Source organism: Cynocephalus volans, chromosome 8 (assembly GCF_027409185.1).
Source record: "Cynocephalus volans isolate mCynVol1 chromosome 8, mCynVol1.pri, whole genome shotgun sequence".
Classification (NCBI taxonomy): domain Eukaryota; kingdom Metazoa; phylum Chordata; class Mammalia; order Dermoptera; family Cynocephalidae; genus Cynocephalus; species Cynocephalus volans.
In genome coordinates, this window is record NC_084467.1 from 110,508,701 (window position 1) to 110,526,948 (window position 18,248).

At 44.7% G+C, this 18,248-nt stretch overlaps 1 pseudogene; it reads right to left on the minus strand.

Moving 5' to 3' along the window:
• Positions 1-9,565: 9,565 nt before the first annotated feature.
• LOC134383145 (late cornified envelope protein 3A-like) lies at positions 9,566-9,838 on the minus strand (annotated as a pseudogene).
• Positions 9,839-18,248: the final 8,410 nt, after the last annotated feature.

Below are 18,248 nucleotides of genomic sequence, written 5' to 3' on the forward strand. Positions count from 1 at the left end.
CCCCCTCTCCCCCTCCCTCCCCCCTTCCCTCTCCCCCTCCCCCCCTCCTTCTTCTTCTATATTAAAGGCCCTGAAGCAGGCTCAGAATAGAGCCAGAAAGTGAGGTCTTGGCTTTCCCACATCGCTTCTTTGCTTAGTGAAAAACCAAGGAAACTTCCCCATAACGCTTGGGCTTTTGGTTGGTTGGTTTGAGATAAGGTTTCAAAAGCAGAGCATGTCAGGGTCATAGCTAGGTCACATGCATACAATAGAATTACGTTACTTTAAAAAAAAAATAAGAAAAGAGGCAAAATGTCGGTAGAAGGCGGTGAAAGCCGCGCTGCAAGCAGGATTGGAAAAGCCAGCTTTGAGCTTAGGGCCGGCGGGACGGCCTTAGCTTGCTGCCCGCGGAGCAGGCCCATCCCGGGGAGCCACGGCGGGTCTGGGGGCCCCGCTCCTCCTCCCAGGGAGGGGACAGGGCTGGGGGGCTGCGCACCGAGCGGCCGTCCTCGCCCTCTTTTCTCCTGGTGGAGGGGCTGTCCTTTCCCGCGCAGCAGTGGTCAGGGGAGGCGACCGGGGTGACCGGAGAAGAGCAGGGACGCCTGTTTCTACCGTGATCCAGCCAGAGAGGCAGGGCTTGTCCGGCGCTGAAGCTTTCCGCTGTTTCTTCCTCGGAACGGGCGGAATTAGGACCACTAATTCTTAGGAATCTCACCCTGCCTAATTAATTTCTTTTAAAAATGAAGTTAAAATTATTTTCTAATAATTAAAGTCATACACATTCACTAATTTTTTTTTAAACGACAGAAACGTGAAAAAATGTGAGTATGCTCATTCGAGACCACAGTTTACATTCCGTGTATGCCGCTTTTCCGCACTTTGTCATGAGAACTTGCCCATCTTTAAAAGTGGTCGTCACGACTGAGCATTGTTTCCCCCATTTTGTGGCTGCACCGTATTTTAGTTAACGGTTCCCTTATCCTTGGACGTGGGAGCGGGTTCTGCTTCGTTGCGTCTCTAAAGAATGGCACACACATTTTTAAAGAAAAAATAAGCACTTATGATTGATCTGGGGGCGTTTCTCTAGAAATAGCTACTACTCCATCAAATCAAATGACGTTGTAAGGTTTCTGGACACACCGTTGGGTTGGTCACTCCCACTGCTGTGCGTGTGCTCGTGTCCTCACACCTCAAGATCCCAGAAGCTGGTAATTACAAAAAGAGCCAATGCAATAGGGGGTATTTGTTGCTGTTGTCGTTTATTAAATAAGTTAAACCTATTTTTCGTGTTCATTGGCCATTTACAGTTCTTTTGTGAATTGTTTGTTCTTTATCAATTTTTTCAAATTTTGGGACATAATTTTTTATTCCTTCATATGTTAGGACTTTTTGCATTTATGTTATATGGGAATTATGTAGCACTTATAATATGTAATAATATTAATATTGTTGAATATATGCTACGATATAAAACATATGTATACGTATATATGCTTTACCCTGTTTGTCTGTTTCCTTATAAAACTTTGTTAGAGTAACTTTTGCATCCTCGTGCTGCAAATTCCTCACTGATTTGGAAGCTGCTTCAGGGAAGGGACAGAGGAAACACCGGCCGGAGATGGCCGCTAGGTGGCTCTGGGCCACCTCGCGGCCTCTGATGTGGGTGGAGCTGCGATTCCGGCAGCTGCCCTTTCTCTGTCCTCACTCGCGCCCCTGATCACTGTTTTGGACCCAGGTCTGCCTTTCTTTCTCTCTCACTCTGTGCCAACTAACGGGCGCCACCCTGTGCTTGTGGCTGATGCGGGTTCCATCGGGCGGCTTGGGGGGCATATCATGGGCAATGGTTTCTGTTGTCCCACAGCACAGATACCTAGTGATCAACCCACAGGGCTCCAGTCAGCTTGCTGCTGGTCATCAAACTCGTCCACCCCGCTCGCTTTGGTTCTTTTAGGGCAAGCAGCACAGTATCCTAAGTTCAGGTTAGTGTAGGCATGGGGAGGGCAGGGATGGACATTACAGAAATATGGGTGGGAGACAGGGTTGGAACCCCATTTCAAGGGATCGCAGAGCTGGCTTTCTAGTGGAGGAGAGGTGATGAGCAGACAATGATGGGGACAGAAAGGTGTGGAGCCAGGGAAAAAGAGACTCGTGGAAGAGTTGACATGGAGGGGTTAACATCTGGGTCTTGCAGGATGGGTAAATATTCTCCAGGCCAAGGAGGCACTCCAGACTAAGCACATGCAGCTCCAGCAGGCACAGAGTGTGGAACGGCTTCCAAGAACTGCAGATATTGCCATGTAGCCAGAGCACAGGCAGGTGAGGGGAGGGCTGGATGTGGGTTAGAGATGCAGGTAAGGCCAGATGTGCTGGGCCTGGGATGGAGTGCTAAGAGACTTGGGCATCGATGCATAGGAGGCAAACATCCTTTGGAGTGTTTAGCAGATTTCTTCCCCAGGACTGACTCAGGCTGTTCTTATTTAGGCAGAGGGACTCTTACTCCAACCCCAACACTCAGCTTCTCAGACTATAAAAGATGCACCCAAGACAGAACCTGGCTTTGAATCACCATCGGGGTGGCTGCTGTTAAAGGGAGGATCTCCAAGCAGAAAGACCACCAGTACCCTCCCCACCACCAATTTTCCACTTACAACTCAGAGGAGGGAGAGGATTCAGCCTTCAGGGTTCTCTCCCCACTTTTCCCCAAAATCCAATCCAAATCACATTTATCAATACATTCAAGGGCTGTCCAGTCCATTTCTTAAGTATTTCCTGAATTTGCTTGTGTCTCTCCATCTCCTCCTTCCGCTGCCTTGCTTGGGGTCACCATCATCTCCTTCAAGAAGTACTTCAAAAACCTTCTAAGTGCCCTTCTACTTCTCTTCTCCACATGGAAGCCAATTGTTAAAAAAATTTTAAAAAGCATAAATCAGATTAGGCCATCCCTCTGCTTTAAAACACTCCATGACATTTGGAATAAAATCCAATCTCCTGATCTTGGCCTCAAGGTCCTATGAAATTGGTGCTTTGCCTGCCTCGCTCTCCCGCCATGCCCTCCCGTTCCTCACCATGTTCTCTTTCTGTTTCTGGAACATGCTGAGCCTGTTTTCATGTTACAGAGTTTCCTTGGAGGTTTGTGATAAATGGTTTGACTTGAGCTACTGGAAGTGTTATCTGCCATTAGAGTCAGCAGGAAAGTGCAGAGAGGAGGGAGAGGTGCAGGCTGCAGGTGTTGTGTGGCAAGAGATGAGAAGGATCCGAGAAAGGCTACCGACCTGGGGACGAAGAGGAGGGGGTAGGTGTGTAAGTCCTCCTGAAGGACGACTTGCTGACTCCCTAGGGCTTGGGGGACGGCTGGATGTGAGGATGGGAGCCCCAAAATAGACAGAATAAGCCTTTGGGAGCTATTTAGACCCCTTCATAAAACACCTGGGATGTAGCTTCAACAGTGGAGAAGAGGAGGCTGCGCACTTCATCAGGCTGGGGCCATCCACGCTTTGTTTCTTCCAGTGTTGCTCCCCTGCAAGCCTCAGGCCACCATTAGCAGCAGCCCCTGTACTAGACATCTGGCACATGGGGAAAAAAGAGACTGAAATTCAGCTGGCCCAGCTTGCTGTAAGCACAAGTCTGCCCATCTTTTCTAATTCACTCAAAGGTGCTACATGGACCAGCGAGGTGAGTGGTCTTGGTGGCAGCAGGGCCCAAGGGCCACCACCACAGCTTTTGATGATCTGGTGTTGGCACCTCTTGGTTCTCATGGGCCTGTGTGGATTCAATCAGAAGCAGCCCCTGAGCTGGAGCCACACAGGGAGAGGCAGTGCGAGGTCAGAGAGGTCAGCCTGGGAGGGCGTGCTGGGGCAACGCCAAAGGGGGTTGCCATCACTGCTGTTTTTTGCTGACATGACATAGTGATGGCAGTTCACCGAAAAGCAAATTATCATGTAACCTAGGGGAACTGCCTCCACACGTACATTCTAGAGTTTGTAGCTACAGCTGGGGAAAATTCCGACCTATGACGCACAGCAGGCAAAGAGAAAGTGCCTTGGACTGAGGGGCTTGACTCCAGGTACGGGCTGGCCAGCATGTGTTTTTCTGCCCCCCTATTTTGGTTCACTGGCAGCAGATTGGTGTTGGGATGGGGCAAGGTGAGAACAGAGAGGTTTGGGGAAGGGACCTTGTATTCCCGCCTTCCAGCTTCAAGTCTCCTGTTTCTCTTTCAACAGGTGTGAAGAGTCTTCTGATAGTAGAGTTTCAGAAAGCTCCCACATGATCCGGCTACCTGTCCTGCAGGCCCGTAGGCTTGAGGTTCTTATTTTTCATTCATTCACTCATGCATTCATTCAACATGCACTAATCCCACTTTATGTTACACATATGAGGAGTATTCAAAAAGTTCATGGAAAAATTCATATTATGTTTTAATTCCATTTTTCCACAAACTTTTGGGACTTCCCTCATATTGTTTTGTGCAAAGAAGATTCACAAATAAATAAAATACAAGTTCTGTTCTTGAGTAACTGATACTGTAGAAAGACAGACAGTCAAACACTCAAATAGCTGGGCTTCAACGCTATAAACTGTGTAATGCATGTGTGCGGGAAGTCCTCATGCCTTAGGTCAGACCCTTGGGGTGACAGTGATCCTGAGGGATGATGTGTTCCAATCTTGTAACTTGCTATCACTTGGGGTGATGGATAAGATGAGATCATTGGCCTGAACAATAGGACATGTGGCAGGAGTGAAGGTGTGAAACCCATCTCTGCACAGGGGCAGCTGGCCCAGGTGGGACTTCCAGGAATAACTCATGGGACCCAAGGGGGCAACAGGGAGGCCACACAAAAGAAGAGATAACACTGCCATGTGTGGGTAGAATAGGGGTGAGTGGAAAGTCAGAGAAAGATAAGAATTGAAGGAAGGTTTGGAGGTCAGACACTCCCAGGTTGGATTAATACATTTTTTTCTCTTCTGTTAATGCGTATGAATTACTGAGTACAACTCAAGTATGCAATACAACTATATGTACATGTGTGTATGTGTATGCGAGTATGTATGTGCATGCACACACATCAGCTCTGCCTCTTGTCAGCCAGTGTGGTCTTGAATACACAACTGCTTGCCCATTTAATGGCTGTGCTGTCAGAGGGATCAGAGAGAGAGAGACAAGGTAAAGTTTAAGGTAAAGTCAATGATAGATATTAGGAATCTTTAAGTGTCGAGGAGACAAAACTGGAAAACTAACACAAATGTAAGGGACACTGTGTAAGTATCTAGCTGGCTGTGGAATTGATTCTAAGATACAGGAATAGTACAGAGATAGGAGTGACTCACATGGACTGGAAAGCTAAGGGAGGTTAGTACAAATATGAGTGGTAATTGACAAGCATATGGTGATGAAGTTATTCCTCCAGCCTTGCTTCCTGGATGTAGATTCCTGTATCATCTGTGCAACTATCTGCAGTGCCATCATGGTGTATGACATCAACATCCTTGAGGACCTCTATGGCAATGTGTTAGCCTCTGATGAAACCTTCAAGTCCCTGGGTATTGCTGGTAGGGTCAGAAGGCCTGGCTCCCAGCAGATGAAGATCAGGATCACTGGTCTGCTCGGGCACATCCATAAGGTGTGGGTCAGTGGCTCCATCCTGCTGACTGTCCACCTTCTGGCAGGAGTGTGACAGTGCAGTTCTTCCATCATCTACCAAATGCTTCCAGGCAGGGTATTGCGCTAGGGTCTTATGCTATGGTCTTATGTCTGCTCTTGAAAAAACTTCACTTAGGTAGAAAACCAGACAAGACTGGCATCATTTTCTTTCTTACACCACCACCATCATCATTATCATCACACCCTTTAGTTTTTATCTTTGAAATTGCCTCCTTAACTATCCTGACTTAGTGCAATAGTTACGACAATCCAAGGTCTGTGGAAAGTGGATTTATATGAGATGTATAATTTTTCTACATTGTATTTTATTGCACTATTAGAGATCTATTTCTCCCTGAAATGTAGTGTCTCTAAAAAATCACACTAAAGGTCTTTTAAATGACATATACAGATGAAAATGCTAGCCCTTGAGAAAGAGAACACTACTGTTTCCATAAATGGTTTTGCTTATCTAATCAATTTATGAAAGTCTGTAGAAGTAGCCCCATTTTTTAGAAACTCTAATACTCATACATTACAACATGGAGTAAACTAGGTACTCTCAAGATATGGGTCAGAATACATTTTTGTCTATAGGGCTTGGGGAGTTGAGTAAGGAAACCTGGGAAGGGTATAAAATGCCAAGTCAGTCTCCCACTGGTGTTCACAATGTACTCCCTTCCTGTGCTCAGCTGTTATCTTTGGTGTGGAAGCAAGTACATGCTGGGTGTCTCATTGGCCACCACCAAATCTAACATATTCAGCCTAAGGTTTTGCTCAGACTGGGAGATTGTCCCTGAGTTTATCTAGCTTACAGATATGTTTACTAAACACCAGGGCTGCTAAATAATTGCTGACAAGAGGGGTACTGTGACCTGCTGCATTACAAGCAAATAAAGGAATGATCTCCAATGGGCCCACTAGAATGCAAATTGCTTGAGAGAAATGACTATCTTTCTTGTCCCCCACTGTATCCTCAGTGCCTGTAATGGATCCTGGCACATAGAATAGCTCAATAAATACTTATTTTGTATTGTTGAATAAATAGGTCCTAAGCTGGTCCCATCTCTGGGACCTTCGTGCTTGGTGTCAGTTTTTAGAAGGGGGACCTCACATGCACCACTTCAGGCTTCCTGAGATCTCCTTGGTGTTTCAGGTCTGAACTTTATTGGTTGAACCAATTCCCTTTTTTTTTCAACTGTATTAGATTCACCAACATCCCGAATTCTGATAGTTTTTCTGAGTGGCGATCTTGAGGTACTTCCGAGTCTTCAAGGCTCATTCTATGGTTCCTACCGGACTGTGTCTTTTAACTCTTCCACCTGGAACCCGAAGGCTGAACACTATTCTTCTGGTTGCTCATATGCAATCATAAATTAGGTTTATGATTCCCAGTAAATGTTATGGGGTGATGAGTTAGTCCTATAAAACCAGCCTTTTTTTTTTTTTTTAGCTCTGAGTCCACAAGTATCTATTATTGTTAGGCCTTGAAAACTCTCAAATAAATGAGAACAAATCTTACCTTGAGGCCAAGTTTTTCCATCCTGGAACATCAGTGTCTGTGTGTGTGTGTGTGTGTGTGTGTGTGTGTGTGTGTTATTTGAGTTATGACTCAACATCCTTTATGTTTCCTGTCTGAGTACTATCCAATAGTTTTTCACACTTTGGGGTAGAAAATAGCTTGTCTGTAGCTGTGAGCCCAAAGCCTGCTATATATAACATGAGTCCCGTAGCTGTATTCATGTCTTCAAAAAATTCTAGGCCAAATTGACCTGGACTGTATATTTCAGAACAGATCTAACACCAACCTGTCTTATGGACCGTTTTTTGGTACCATTTTATTCCTGAAGTCTAAGGAACTGGGTGCCATGGATGTTGTATGGGGGGCGGGGGAAACTAAGCTGGAATTTGGGGACGTTCCCCCTCCCCAAGGGATTTAAAAAACTTTTAATTCTATGAACCTACATGGAACTGCATTGGTTTGACTTTAGCTCAAGGTCTATTATATCTTTAATTGTTTTTTAATTGTACTAATATGTACATAACATAAAATTTACCATTTTAACCATTTTTTGGTGTATAGTTCAATGGCATTAAATACATTCAAAATGTTGTGCAACCACTACCACTATCCATTTCCAAAACTTTTGCATCATCCCAAATAGAATTCTGTACCCATCGAACAGTAAATCTCCATTCCCCTCTTCCTCAAATTCCTGGTAACTTTTATTCTACTTTTTGTCTCTCTGAATTTGACTGCTCTAGGTACCTCATGCGAGTAGAATTATACGATCTTTGTCCTTTTGTGTTTGGCTTATTTCACTTAACTTGTTTTTAAGGTTCATCCACGTTGTAGCATGCAGCAGAATTTCATTCCTTTTTAAGGCTGAATAATACTGCATTGTATATACCACATATTGCTTATCTGTCTATCTGTTGATAGACTTGGATTGCTTCCACCTTTTGACTATTGTGAATAACACTGCAATGAACATGTGCTGTTCAAGTCCACACTTTCTATTCTTCAGGGTATATATCTAGAAGTGGCATCCTATTATGTCTTTTTTAATTTTTTACTTTTATTTTAAGGAATGTCCTGGCTTAGTTCTGGCTTATAATTTCTGCTTTACAACAATTTCAGTCAGTGGGAAATGTCACAGTTGGTTCACATGCAAAGTGGTGGTTTCAACATGGAGTAAAGAGGTGTGGTCAGTTGTCTGTTGGGACAACACCTTCCTTCCCCAAATGGGGTCCTATTGAAGCTATGACTTATATGGTATACAGTTCTGTACTTAGTGTCATAGAGTTCAAAAAGCAATGTTAAACACATTGAGCTGAGCTGTAAATAGGAACTTTAGAAAAAATTCTATTACTTGATTTGAAGCAAATCAGGACAGCGTGGTGAATACGTTGATGGTCTCTGTACCCAGACCCCTGTGTGACCTTTTTAAGACAACACGCGGCCATTGTGTTCCATATCTGTGACATGAGACAATAAGAGTACCTACCTCAGACACTTAGGACAATGCTGGCTCATAGCAAGTGCTAAGCAAATATTTGACCTTATGATTATACCCAATGATGAAACCAGCACCATATCTCACTTCCACTTTTTTCTTCCTTCCAGTTTTCTTGCATGAGACACTTATTTACAGAGCCCTACTCCCACTTCTCCCCTGCACCCATGACCTCTTCAGTGTTAACTCTTACCATTGTGCCTCAGATCTTTATTGAAGAAATTCAGTTAATAGTTATTCCTGAGGCCTTCCTTTCCTCCTCTGCTCTCTCATCAACTTTTCTGCTACTTTTTGGATTCTTCACCTCCCCATTTCTTGTCTCTTATTTGGGGATCCTGGAATACCTTTTCATATTCTGATGTTAGTGGTCACCTTCCGACAGAGTCTGGCACCAGGGAGAGCATTTCCCATACCACATTACAGGGGAGCCAGGTCTTTCATTGGTGTGGGGTCAAACCAGTACCCCTCCTCTCCCTGCCCCAACATAAAATCTTCTTACAAGTCTCTTCAGAGGAATTAGAGTTGCTATTTTTCTGGTCTAGAGTCAGGATCTGTTGTTTATGCAAGGTAGTGCTGGCTGGAGACACAGAGGTGAGAAGATACCCACAGAGCAGCCAGGTAGGAGCAAAGTTAAAGGGCGCCCAGTGGTGCTGAGAAAACAAAAACTTTATTTGTTCATAGGTTCAGGCGCAGGTGAAGACAATTGACCAGGCAGATATTGCAAGCCCTGGCAGATGCCAGGGTGGACATTCTGTGAACTCCTGGAGAACAAAAGGAAGAGCCATTGGGGAGGGCTCAGCTCTCTCTGAGGAACATCTCAGATCTGGCCAAAGGAAAGGAGATTGGAGTATTGGGAGAGAACACAGCAGGCCGGGGGTGGTCCTCAGACTTTGTTTCCTTTAAATCTCTTGCCTCAACTAAACTGCCCAGGTCAGCAGCAGCCCCCAGAGCTGTGGCCACAACCAGAGTCCCCAGACTGCTGACCGCTGCCACTGTCACAGGAGTCGGAGCTCTGGCGCCAGCAGCGGTGGGACCTGTGGTACCTGTGGTGGCTCAGGAAGTAGCCACCCTCAGAGCTGGGGCCACTGCAGCCCCCCGAGCTTGGAGCACAGCTGGAGGAGGCTGGAGGCAGGCACTGTGCTGAGCTCTTTGGGGGGCACTTGGGTGGGGGTTGGCACTACTGCTGGCTCTGCTGGCAGGACATCTTGGCAGGAGGTCAGTGAGCCTGGATAGATCAAAGAAAGGGGTCAATGCAAAAGCTTAAGAATGGCTTTATAAAGCCTTTTCTTCTAAGACTAGCTGCTTCCTGAGCTATGACCTTGAGAAAGTAAAATTGAAACAGATCTCAAGTTAAATTAACTTGGCAAACATTTTCTTCCACTTTGCCTTCCTTCCAGAAAAAAAATGCTGCTATTTTCTAACTGGGCCTCAAGTCCTTCTGTCTTCACAGACACATTGAAGCAAATACACCCAATTGGGTAATGACTCTCGGAGACTGTCTCTGGGCATGTGTGCATGTCTCAGGAAGAGTGGACGGAAGGCTGAGAGCCAGGACTCTGCTGTGTCATGGACCCTGATGCATCCCACAGAGCTTCCTTGCTCGCTGTCCCCCTCCCTTGTCCTCAGCTGCCCTCCAAGGTCCTCTTCCCACTGCCTCCCCTCTTCCCCATTAACGTCTGGACTTGCCTTTCCAAGACACTTCTGGCTGAGATCTTTCCCCTGCTGGACACTCACCAGATGCAGAGGAAGCAGGAGAAGAGAAGGCTGTGCCTGAGGAGGCTGTGGATGAGGATCCAGGGCAGGAGCGCTTTTATCCTGTGCAGCGTTAGTGATGCGCAGCCTGAGCATGCTGCTGCGTTCACAACCAGGGAGGTGACAGAGCCAGGCACTCCCTTCCCATGTCTCTACCATCTTCCTGCATGCTTGCCAGGGTGTCTGACAAGAGGGAAGTAGGAAACCTTGACGACTGCTCTCCAGGTGTGCTGGGGACCTGTCATTTCCTCTCCTTTCCCTGATTCAGCTCAGATACCCTAACCTGGGCTCTGCCCCTTGCATTTTTGCTGGGCAGTGAGAATGTAGAGATGCACATGATACATTTCACATTTAACTGAACTGACACTGGAGAAATAAACATATATGTTTGATACCACGTGACTGATCCTGCGATACAAATGTTTCCAAATACCTCTGGACGTTGATTCCCTATTGCTCTGCATCTTCCCAAGGGGAAGATTTTGTTCACATGTGATCAGCTTTTGACTCTTGGGGATGTTGGGTGATCTGAGACCAGCAGGCCCTGGGAATGAGGTATATTAGGTGATAAATGGAGGATGGGACCTAGGCCCTGTCTAGGGCAGGCGGGGCCCCTAAGAGAATGAAAGCCAAGGGAAGATTATATGGATAGGCTGACAAAACAGCAATAGGACCTACAACACCTGAGTTAACAAGACTCATACTTAATATGAAAAAAAGCCAGCTTGTCTATATTTAGCTTCCTATGGGATGTATAATATTGACTATATAAAAATAATATGATCCATAAGCATGAAATATTTAAGATAATGGGGGTCATGAAGCTGATTTTTTCAATGTGCTACTAATGAAGTTGATGATGGTGGTGACGTCATGTGCATCACATTTAATGGAGCAAACCTGTAAGGTTTGTGTAGGATGATTTTTATAAAATCTGAATCCTATTTTCCTATTGGATTTTATTACAGTACTAGAGGTAAATTTATCTCTATTGTCATAATAACTATATTTTTCTATTTGTTTGCAAAAATTTCAGTCATAATTACAACAGAACATTATTTATTTTTAAATTATCTAATAATTTTAAGTGAAACATTTTTATATTAAACATAAGTGATTGTTCTCTGTACTTTATAGTTTATGGCTTTTAGACACAAAACTCCTTATAAGGGTATTCACTTTACAACTTACCCACTTTAAAACATGGGGATTCTGTGATTTATTTTGAGGTACCCAAAGGAGAATGAATTGCACTTGGTCTCCAGGCATGTGGCTTGGGATGGAGGAAAAAGGAAAGGGTTAGGGCTACCATTGACCCCTCCTCTCTGAAATTTTTCTGTCTCCAGAAGTCTCCTGCTGAGGGCATATTTTTAGGCTTAGCTCCAGAATTATGGTGGCTTGTCCATTTCTCTTCGTTTTTCAGGACCCCTCCAATTGCTAGACCTTTGGGAGGAATTACAAATGATAGGTAAAATGAGTACTTTCTCATACCAGACTGGGTGGTGAACCTGAAGAGGGCCACAAAGTGTTCAAATCACACTGCTATTTCTCCCAGATTTGCTGGTGATGGAGGCCAAGAGAATTCCAGATGGGAAGGGGCCAGTCTAAGGAAGGTGTATATTGGGGACCTCTGAATCTTCTAAAGGCTCCATTCTTGTCTCTAGTTTGTGGCTCTGGTTGGAGACACCACCTTCCATCTTTCTTCATAGGTCCAGTATTTGCCCTTGGCCCTCTCCCCTTCCTAACAGCAACCACCAGCACCCCCCACCCCCATGAAACTTCTCCTTCAAGTGATTCAAACCCATATTCCATCATTTAATAAACTTCTATTGAGCATCATTAATGTTCCCCACAAGGAGCACTAGGAACACAGCTACAGTAGAACAAAGTTACTTTGATTGGCATGTTGCAATGATGGAGATAGTATATCATACAGAAACATGAAGAGGTGCTTGTTCTAGAATTTGGACTTGGATTAGGTGCTCTCAGAAGGTAGGGGCATTTCTATAACTGGGTATTTTAATAGTTTTTAACTAGAAAGCAGGAGTAATAAAGCAAGGCTAAAGTTGTAATTGGTAAAGAGGTAGATGCCCTGCATATATGCTCAGAAAAGGAGATGCTTGGTCATTTTTGTGGTTTGCACAAAGCTTGGGATTTGTTGATGCTCAGAATGGTCTTGTTTTTATCTTGCTCCCTCATGGTCATGGAGTTAGCTTATGTGATGTTGGAGTTTGTGAAATTGTTTATATTTCAACAGGAGAACATCATAGCCTAGCTCCTAGAGCCAGGCCAGCTTGCTGCCAGCAATCTGGGGCTGCTCCTTCCTTTCTCAGCAACAATTATGGGCCAGGCTTCAGGGTCAGCAGTAGGGACAGAGCAGTTAAGAGGAGAGCCATGGCATCTTTCTTCAGTGAGCGTATAGTCTAGCAGATCGAACAAACACAGAATTAATTATTTAAGTGATAATGGCCTTCAAAAGGAATGGGGGCATGGGGCATGTAAAAAAGATATTTGGGTCTACAGTACCTTTGCTGCAGAAATGAACATTTATTTCTCCATACCTTGTGGTTATCATAAGCAAGCCTTGTCCTCATGACAGCAGCAAGCAGGGCAGCCATTTCCCCCGTGGATGAAGCCTTGAGTCACACGCAGCAAGGGGAGGCAGGAGGAGTGTGCAGTAATTGAAAAAGAAACGCAGACCATACATTTTGGGCAAGTTTCAAAAGATCAAAACATCCTCATCAATGACATTCAATGAATAGTTTTGCCTCACTTTTATGAAACACAAGTGGATGTCCGTCAGGCTTCCGCCAGCCCCATCCTTGACTGCCTGTCTTGGAAGGTTCTCCACACGCCCTGGAGATGAGCCCATCCACCTCACCTCCACTTGATGAGTTACTCCTGTCTCTCGCCCCTCCTCTTCCTCTTGAGGTCAGCTGGTTCGCGGGCCCCACGTAGAGCATCCATCCTGTGATGACAGACAGTAGCCATGAGATCATGGTCAGGTCACATCCCCCAGAGTGCACAGGTAGCTTCCTGAGAATTGTCAGTTCCAGGAGTCCCATCCTGAGGAGCCTGGCTTCTTGAAGTTCTGAGATATCAAGGAAATATGGAGACAGTTCTGGTTGGATGGATCTTGGGAGAATTTCATGACTTAGTCATTGCATTTGGTACTACAGGAACAGGAAGTGCAGGATCTCAGGTTTAGCTCCTCGGAGTGCATTTTGGACATTCCGTATCAGCAATCATGGATGAATCAACAAACACAGACTTCTGTTCACTTTGCTCATAACTCACAGTCCCTTCTCAGTTTTATCCCTCCCATGCCCATAACAATCTCATTTCATGGCAAGCAGCTGAGTCATTCTTGAGGAAAATGGGAACAGGTAGCCAGAAAATGACACATACCTTCATTGTCAGCTTGAAGGTATGTGTCTCTAAGGTTATTATGTAGATTCCTATTTCTTCCTCAAATTAAGTTGTAGTTTGAGGTATCCACACCTCCCTAGTCTTCTGAGAAATCTCCAGATGGATCTAGTATGTAAGTCTTAGAGGTTGGACTAGAATTTATTTCTTATATTGGGGTGTTGAATAAAATCCAAAAGCTGAAAATAATAGGTGCCACGTAGCCTCATATATTAATATTAAAGTAAACCTAGAAGAAGCCATTGACTAAGAAAAGACAAAACTCTACTTTTCTGTTCCAGCTATATTTTTAAAAGGCTGAACTTTGATGAGAATTTTTCAGTTAGGGGAGTTATTGTCCTAGAAGAGAATCCTGTGGTTTCCCTCTTGTCTTGTACAGGAAAGGGGAACTGGTTACTCTCATACAAAGTCAGGTGAAGGAGGAGGATTCATCATCATGTAGATGTTAGAGGTCCTGCAAGAAAGGGAGACAGAATTTTTATCCCCCGGCTGAATGTCTGCTTTAGCAGTAGACTTGCTGATTTTCCCTGAGAACCTATTGTTGAATGAAAAAAAAGAACTGAAGAGACAGAACAGGGTGCTGAGACTGGGAAGCAGAGGACACCTGGGAAGGAAGACAAGCTTGCACAGTCTTGCTAATTTTGTGCTTAGAATAGTTGTCTCTTGGGCAGAGAGACCTCAGCATCACGAGGCTGTGGCTTGTGCCAATAAAGAGGGGAGCTTAGGGAGTACCTGAAGTGCTCAAATCTGACTGTATATCCCGTGCCTGGGAATCGGGCTGTGGGGATACCCCTTGTGGATGCCCCAGAAGGACTCACAAAAGCACCTGACAAGACAGCCCTCATGTGGAGCCTGCCACACAGAGGGAGCAATGACGAACAGAGGAGGCTAGCGGTGCAGTCAAATATGAAATAATTTCTCCTCCACTTTCCCATCTCCCGATACAATGGAGGAGAAAGGGGGACTCAGGAAGAAGAGAAGGAGGTAGATGGGTGAAAGAGCTGGCCATGTTCCCTTCCAACTTCAGTGTCTTGGGAGAGGCCTGGACAGTGCTCAGGGGGAAGGGAGGATTTGAATTTGAAGCTTTGCATAGAATTAAATTCAGCTGGTCTAGTCTTTATTATCCATAAAAGTGAATGGAGAAATGTAGAATTTCCCTGAGATATTTTCAAGGCAATTTCAACACAGTGTAGAAGACAATGACTGGAAAACAGAGACGACTGCTTCCTTTTTACCAAACTGAGTTTAGATCGCTTAGTACTCTAGTTAGAAGTCTCTAAGAAGATTTTTATAACAAGGGGACATATTTAGGATTCTCCACTTTTTCTAGTATCAATCAAGTCAGTAAATGCCAAGATTCCAGGTTACAAAGGACAAACAAGAAGCAGGCTCAGGGAAGTAAGGTGAGTGGCGGCTTAGTAATGACCACACTCAGGTACTCCAGAGGGACCGGCAGGTGGAAACAAGGAAGCGTTTGAAGGTGGGGAACATGATAGGGTTCTGGAGGTCAGGGAGGAAGTCTTTTAGGGAGGGGAGCATCTTAGAAGATCAGGAGGTGGAGGAGAGAGAACTGGGTGCTGGATGGTGGGAGTGTCTGTGTGCTGCTCACCTATAGTCCACCCGGACAAAGAAAACAGGAAAATTCTCTGGGATGCTGTAGAAGACCCTGATCAAAATGACCTTAGCCAAGTTTGTTGGCTTCAACACCTGCCATTTACTCCTCTAATTCTTGGCTACAATTCCTCTCCCATATCACATTTCCTCACAACTTCCTGTCTATCCCGAATGGAGAAAGGAGTGGACACACTAGGGGCATGAAGGGTCTGTGGTAGGTCCTGGGTAGGTGCATCACTTTAGTGACTGATACTTGGTGCTCAAAGAATATACTTTTTGGCAGGTCCCATTTCCAGTGGTCCTGGAATGAAACCAGGTTTGTTCATTATGGGATGGATAGCTGCAGGGTGGTTGGGAGGGAAAGTAAATAGGACCATTGAAAGAACCCAATGACATTCGACAAAGAACATCTGGAGAGGGCACCACAAGAGTATGGTGGTTGGAACTATACCTGAGGATTCTGCTGAGTGAGGGTTATTCTGGAAATTAGACCCAAGATGGGGATACAAGACCAGGATACATTGAGAGCAGGAAACCAGATATGTATTAATGTACATGGTTTAAAAACCAAAAAGATAAGAGTTTATGGTTCATACCCAATTTCCAGATTACATAGCAAATTTTACAAAGGAATCTCCCACCCTTACCACTATCACCAGTGGGACTTCCCTTCCTAGGAGATGAAGAGACAGTGGAGGAGGAAAAGCACCACACTGGGAAGAGGCTTATCATTTTGGTTCATTGAATCATCCAACCCTGCTCACCTGTGGTCTTCAGGGCCCTGGGCACTGCTGGAGTGACAGCAGCTTGAGCTCTGATGCTGTGCCCAGCAGATATGTAAAGCCAGTGATGGTGTGAGCAGAAGCATTCTCCAGAGCCAAAGCTGAGGCTGCCCCCTGAGCTAAGGCTCAGCAGGAAGAGGCTACAGGTGGGCCCCAAGCAGGGTATTTAAGCAGGCACTTTGGGGGGACTTTTGGAGGGAGCTTGTTACTACTCCTAGTTTTGCTTCCAGGACATCTTGGGAGAGTGACTAGAGGAAGTAAAAAGGCAAACAATGGCATGTAACTGCATCAATTTAAAAAGCGGACTCTTTCCCTACTTATTTCAAAGCCTTCATCTCTGAATCCACAGCTTAGGGAAAACTCTTTAGCAGAGAGGAGCAGGGAAATGGAGAATAACTCGAGTCAAGGGATCCTGATTCCAGTGAGGATCCATCAAATCTTGGATGTCTTTTCTATTTTGGTTGCAGGCAGGAGATTGGGTGGTGGATTGGGAGGTGTGAGGGTGGTGAGTCCTGTTTGGGGGCAGCTTCTTTCACTTTCCAGTCCCAAGTCCTCTGCGTCTCCATGGAAGGTGTCAAGAGTTTTGAGGTGAGAAGGGATCCAAGAAACCCCAAGGCTATTCAAATATATGTGCCTTGGTCTTTCTGCAGTCTGCGATTGTTGATTTTTCATTCATTAAAGAATTAATTCTTTCAAACAGTTTATAGTGAGATGATAGTACACATTGTGATGGGCAAAGGAGATTCGGAACAAAGAAGACACTGTGCCTGTCCTTAGGCTGACGGTGTAGTGGGGTGAGAGGAAAACAGTAAAATGCATGAGAGCCAACTGAGGGTGCCGTAATACATGCATGTGGGAGTCTTCAGGTCTGACGCCAGGGTTTTTGGGCATTGTCTTCCTTGCTGCGCTGCCGCGACTCTGTGTGAATGATGAGTCCAGATATTGTCACCTGTTATTATTTGGGATGGTTGACGGGATGAGCAAGGTGAACTTATGAACCCAAGAGGCACTGAGGGGACCCCAGGAGGAAGATATAATTCTGAGGTCAAAGGAGAATGGGGCTGAGGAGAGCACTGGGGCATCCACGATCTCAGGAGCAGAATAATACGCCCATGAAGGGCATCTGTTTAGGAGACAGACACTCCAGGTATGAATCCCTCCCTGCTTCTCCTAATAGCTGTGTTAAGGTAGAGATGTCTGAGGAAAGAAAAAAACGATTTATATGGAGGCGGAATGACCCAGGTATGTCACAGGTAGAAACAAAGACAGGAATAAGAAATCTACAAAGGCTATGGCAACATGCCTTAGAGATCAATGTACATTTAAGGAACATAACGTCAGTATCTTAGTGACTGTCCTATTGATCCTGCAAGAGGCAGGGAAGAGAGTGATTCAAATTATCTTGCCTGGCTAAAAGAGATTATGATTATGATAAACCAAAGATGAATGATAATTTTGACAGCTGTGATTATAATGAGTTTGACATGGTGATAATTGTGAACACTTGACATAAAGTGACCTAAGATTGTGGGAAGTGTAGTTACATAAACTCTACAGTATTCTCCCATTGCGTTTATTGTAATATATATATATATATATACACATATATATATACTTATCTAATATATATATTACATATTTATTCATTAAAATATATAAGCGGGACAAATCATTTAAATTCAAGTATATCTTAAAATGACATATTCTGATAAACCATTATTTTATATTAAATGTGTCTGGTTATTCTGATATAGGAAAGGCTGTAGGTGTCTCCATCTTTTTTAGATGTTCACATGCATTACAGCCAAATAGAAAACTGAAGCACTTTCGAGACACTTGGGTAATTGTTGTTGTTTGCTGAGATTAGGGAACTGAGAGAGACTGGGAAGGGGACGAGGACGGTTCACCTTTTAAACAAACATTTCACTACTGGAATCATCGGTCTATCCATTGTCCTTACCTTCTGTGTGGAGGCAAGTAGACATTAGATATCTTTTTGGGGTCCACCAAAACAATAGTATCCAACTTTTAAAATTTTGC